Source organism: Octopus bimaculoides, chromosome 2, assembly GCF_046866305.1.
Source record: "Octopus bimaculoides isolate indiv1 chromosome 2, ASM4686630v1, whole genome shotgun sequence".
Taxonomy (NCBI): Eukaryota; Metazoa; Mollusca; class Cephalopoda; order Octopoda; family Octopodidae; genus Octopus; species Octopus bimaculoides.
In genome coordinates, this window is record NC_142929.1 from 191,997,441 (window position 1) to 192,003,202 (window position 5,762).

Below are 5,762 nucleotides of genomic sequence, written 5' to 3' on the forward strand. Positions count from 1 at the left end.
CCGATAAGCGGGCTCGTCCCACACGCGACAGCAGCCGTTCGACGAAGGTCCACAGCTCTGAAATATCTGGACACTGCACGAGTGCGTGCAGAACGGTTTCGTCGCTCTGACCGCATCTCGGGCAGGTCGGTCCGGTGGTTTTCGAACCGTGTCTGTAGACCTTCTCTCGAACTGGTAGTGCGTCCCGATAGCATTGCCAAGCCAGGGATCTCTGGAAATTATCCATAGGCCCCGGCCCGAACGTTGTCTTGAAAAGGCGGGTTAGGAATTTCTCATCGACACCCAGGTTTGCCCCGAGAGTGTCGTCAGACCTCCCCTCCACTAGTCCTCTATAGAACGCATTGGTCGTTTGTAAGTTGCACAAGTTTGATCCCGGACGGCAGAGTTGTTGTAGAGCTTGGCGACACTCGCGGTGCCAATCGCCCAGTTTCGGTCTCTTTTTTATCCATGTTTGCAGTTCGGTGAGTGAGACGAGCTGCGGGAAGGCGAGCCTCACAAACGGCGCCCACACCTGTTCACCGTCTTCAATGAAGTTCCAGAGATGCCGCAGTCTCAGCGCATGTCTGCGCATCATTAACCACGGCATCCCCAGTCCTCCATGTAACGGTTGTTGACAGCAAATGGATCGCCTCGCCATCGGAACGCCACCCTTCCACAGAAAGCGGAAGAGTATGCGTTCTAGTTTCGTGATGGTGGCATCGGGACAAGGTACGACGGTCAGGCGGTAATCAATGACTGATGCGATATACGCATTAGCCACCTCCGCCCGACCTTTTAGAGATAACTTTCTCTCGGCCCATGTTTGGCTGAGTTTGATTACTCTACTGGTGATTTCGTCCCAGTTCTTATCCATCTGGAGGTCCGGATTGAACCAGACCCCGAGCAGTTTAACCGGTCCGTCCGTCCAGCGTCCCACTACGGAGTCACTGTTGGACGGTATAGGCTTGCTTCTCCAGGTGCCGAGTAGCAAACCCACCGACTTTTCCGGGTTAAGTTTTGCTCCTGTCACCGTTTCGTATTCTTTAAGTGTCTCGCTTAGCATCTCGACGTGCTTTTCGCTCGACACTATGACGGTGACATCGTCCGCATATGCAGACACGCTCGTCCCGCAACCCAGCTCCCGTGGGATACCCCTCAGTGTCGCCAGCTTCCGCAGTAGTGGTTCGAGCGTCAATACATGCAGAAGCGCCGACAGGGGACATCCCTGACGGACCGAACGCTTGATGTCGAAAGGTTTTGACAGGTGACCGTTCACCCGAATTACCGATCGGATGCCGCTATACAAGGCAGCGATCCAACCGCGGAAAACGGGACCAAAGCCAGCCGCCCTGAGGACGGCCGCCAGGTATCGATGGTCCACCCTATCGAAGGCTTTAGATTGATCTAAATTGATCAAAGCCCCACCCATGCCAGGATCCTTAACTACCCTGTCCATGATGTAGCGCATGAGGTGGCGGTTGTCATGGATGCTTCTGCCCGGCACTGCGCATGTTTGCGCCTTGTCGACCAGTTTATCGATGACAAGCGCCAACCTCTCGGCTATTACTTTGGCCAAAATTTTCAAATCTGCGTTGAGCAGAGTGATGGGCCTGAAATTATCTATAAAATTCCCCTTGTTTGGGTCTTTCTTCAGCAATGTCACTGCACCTCGGCTCACGAAACTGGGAATTCTCCCGTTTTGTTGCCAGTTGCAGTAGACTGATGCCAAGAGGTCTCCAAACAAGTCTGGCATTTGGCAATACAGCTCGTAGGGTAGACCATCCAATCCAGGTGACTTATCCCTCGCGCAGCCCGCCATAGCATCCCTTATTTCAGCAGCTGTGATGGGACCCTCACAACACTCTGCTTCTCCCGCCGTGAGCCGCGGCAGGCCAGTCAGGTAGGCACTGAAGTCCATCCTGCGTTCCGACCCACCGCTCGCACCAAACAGTCGAGCAAAGTGCTGTTGAAAGGCCCCACACATCCTTTCGGGTTCGAGTAAACTGCATCCTTGTTCATCAATTAGAGACCGAATAGTGGCTCTGTCACCGCGTTGCGCCTCCGCCACCCGGGCTTCTCGCGCAGCTTCGATCCCTTCGTTCCTTAAGGCACGCATTTTAGCTCTGACGACGCAACCTTCGTGTTTGGCGTTGAGGTGTTGGTCGAGGGCCATCCTCGCTGCCAAAACGTTGGTTGCGCTGCCAGTTGTAAGTGCCTCTTCTAGTTTCTTGACTAAGTCTCCCTCTATTCTATTTCGATCTATCGCTAGTTCTTTACTAAACCTAATAGATTCCGATTTAATTGCTATTTTCAGGGCAAACCACCATCGGTTGTTAACGATGGCTCCTGTTAACGCCCTCTTAATTAATTCGTTAATCCGGTTCCTGTAAACCTGCCGCGCTAAGAGCGAAGCGTTCAGTTTCCAGTAACCGGGACCCTGCCTATGTGTTTTATCTAAGTCGAGCGTACACGTCACAAATTTGTGATCCGTGTAGCTGACTATTTTAAATTGTGGACATCCTACACTAACTCTATCCGCTGTCCTACATAGAACTCTATCTAGATACGATCTCGACGATCCGACGCGGTTTGTCCAAGTCCACGTTGGCACGTTCGGATAGTCGAGTCGGAACCTGTCAGACAAATGGAAACGTCTGAGCAGGTCTTTAAGGCACTTACATCCCCTTCTACTCCTATCCATTCCCACATAGTCTAGATGCGTGTCCAAGGTAGCGTTCCAGTCCCCTACTAATAGTAAAGGTCTTGACGTTCCCAGGAAAAACTCTAGACGTCTAAAGAAATCCGCCCGACCCGTTAAGGACGGTGCATACACTGCCATCAGACGGAAAGCACATCCGTTTGTACCATCGACGTCCACGACAACCAGCCTACCCTCCGGGTCTAGGAATATTGGCCTTACTTTTAGGTTCAGACTCTTCCGAAAAAACACCGCGGTACCACCACCACCCATGTTTGGCAGACAGGGAGAAAAATAAATGTCGAATTGTCCGCCAAACATGGACTTGAGGGTCCGCGGGTTACTGAGTCTGGTTTCACTGATAGCTATTATTTCTATGTTCTGTGACCTGATGTCATTTAGAAGATATCCTTGCTTCCAAGCTGACGCCAAGCCACGTACATTTACACAACCTATTTTAAGCATAATTTAGTCGAAAAGTGTAAAGAGTCGAGAGAGAAGGTTACTTACTCATTTCGACAGTTTTACACTGTTCCTCCTTAGAAGTGTCTAGGAGTAAGTCTTTGTATAATTTTTTAGAGAGGTATTTTTGGAAACCCCCTACCGCATTTGGATAGAGGGATTTGAGTGTGTGGTGCTGTGTTGGTGTCAAATGTAATATTTTTATATGTTCTGGTGGTGTTGTTCTTGGATGATTGTTTGTTTTCATGTCATCTTCACATATGTTTGTGTGATATGCAATATACTCCATTAATTTTATGTCTTTTGTGTTTATGGCCGAGAGCATTGTATGCGTTTTTGTGGTGTTGGTGTTGGTGTTAGTTTGGTTTTGTAAGGGGCTTTCAGGGTTTGTGTACCTCCCTGCTTTGCTTGTGCTTGGTTTTGTCTTTTTTAATCTTTTTCTCTTACCCCCTGTGGCTATCTGCCATTCCACTGGACTGTCATCGTTTGACGAAAAGTCCGACAGATCAGAGGGGGGTAAGGGCAAGGCATCAGGTTCTATGCCTGTATTGTGTGGTGTGTGTGTTGTTGGGGATTTAGGTTTTGCATTTGTTTTTTCTTCGTTGATGTTTGTTTTCTTCGTTGTTGTTCTTGGTATTGGTGTTGGTCTATCTTTTGATGTTGGTGGTGGTGTTGTTTCCCTAATTGGTTTTGGTGTTGGAGTTGATTGTGGTGGTGTTGTTTCTTTTCTTGGTGTTGATGGTGATGTCGTTTGGTTTACTTTGTTGATGATCACTTGTGGGTTTGGTGGTGTTGGTAGCAAAGGTTGTTTTTTATTTATTTTTTGTTTTGGTTGTAACTGTTCTTGTTTCTTTTTTTGTGCCAAAACGCACTTTGAAATTAGGTGTTCTTGGCTTCCGCAGAGGTAGCAAAGCGGTTTTTTACCCTCCGCCACCACATAGAGGCTTTGTCCATTTTCCAAGTGAATCACATTCGGCAACTTTTCCAGTGAATCTTGATCCATCTGGATCAAAATTTCAATGCTTTTTCCGGTCCAGCTGTTATTATGAACAACAGTGGTTTCTAACACATTTATTGTTTTCAAATGAAAACATATCGCCGAAGTAATCCACTTGGACTCAATTTCCGGAGGGACATTATTTATTTTTATTCTACTCACTCTCTGTCCCATGTAGTATGGGACCATGATTAGTCCATCAATTTGTAAGGCTTCCATACTATACAATTTCGCCTCTTCTTCATTATTGAAACGAAATTGTACTGTATTAAATTGCAAACCCCAGTTTATATATTCTTTAATTTTCATGATTTTTTTGGCACATTTCTCAATTTCTGTTTTTGTAATTGGATTTGTTAATTTTTTACTTTTTCTTATTATTTTGTAAATGATGGTTCTTTTTTCTACGTCTTCTCTCACTTCTTTTGGGGTATGTAAAATTAAATTTTGTCCGGACGTAGAAAAAAGGGACCTGGTCTCTATAAGTTCTTTGTTTGTAAAATGTAAAGTTTCTTTTTTTTGTTTTAGCATGTCTGCAAAGTTTTTGTTGTTGTTGTTGGTGGTGGTGGTGGTTGTGGTGTTGTGGCTTCTGTTCATTTTTCCTTCCTCTCTTTCGCTTGCTGTTTGTGAAGAGAGTAAAGGTTGAGTTGAACTGTTGCTGCTGCTGCTGCTACTTTTGTTGTTGTTGTTATCGTTGTTGTTGTTGGTGGTGGTGATGATGGCGTCAGCAGCAAAGGTGCTTACATCAGAGATATTTGTGACGGTTTTTACGCATGGTTTTGTAACCTTGGTTACAGTTTTGTTTTTGTTGTTGGTGTTGTTGGTGGTGACAGGGCTTTTAACAGTATCGATGACGTTGACAGCTTTGACTTTAGAATCTGTTGCTTCATTCTTTTTCTCGATGTCTGTTATTGTTTTGGTGTGTGTGCGCGTGCATGATTTATTTTTTTGTTCTCCTAGCGTCTCAAGTCTAGGAAAACGTTCGTTCATTAAAGTTTCTGTCCAGCGTTCTATGACTATGTTTCTCGACATTTTTCAATGTCGAGAAGAAAATATATAATTTTAAAAACGTTGAAACTGCCCCTAAAGGGCCAATTCCTACCTTGAAAACACAATAAAAAGAAAGTTTGGTGCTTCACACACCTTATATACAAAAATTCCAACAAAATATGGGCAATAAAAGGTCAAATAAACATTTACCTCTGCAGCCGATGTGACAGCACGTCCTTCTGATAGATAGATAGATAGATAGATAGATAGGTTTCTTTATTAGCCACACAGGGCTCAACACAGAGGGGACAAAATACAAATGTAGAGTTTTTCTTTTCGAGGGGGTCGAAAACAAAGCAGAAAAAAAAACAAAAGTGGGGACAACGATGAAAAAAAAAAAAAAAAAAAAAAAAACATCGCAAAACGTTTGGGGTATTTACAAAAAATACGAAATAATACAAAAATTCCCAATAAATGGGGAGGTTATCCGTGGAAAGAAAAACCTACGAAAAGACCACGGTAACCTCGGTCTTTAGCGTCACAGTTTGTTAAATAAAATTCCTCTGTTTACAAAATTTTAAAACGTTTTATAGAATCATGGTCAAGGTGGCTTCGTCATTTATACGTGCCATTCTT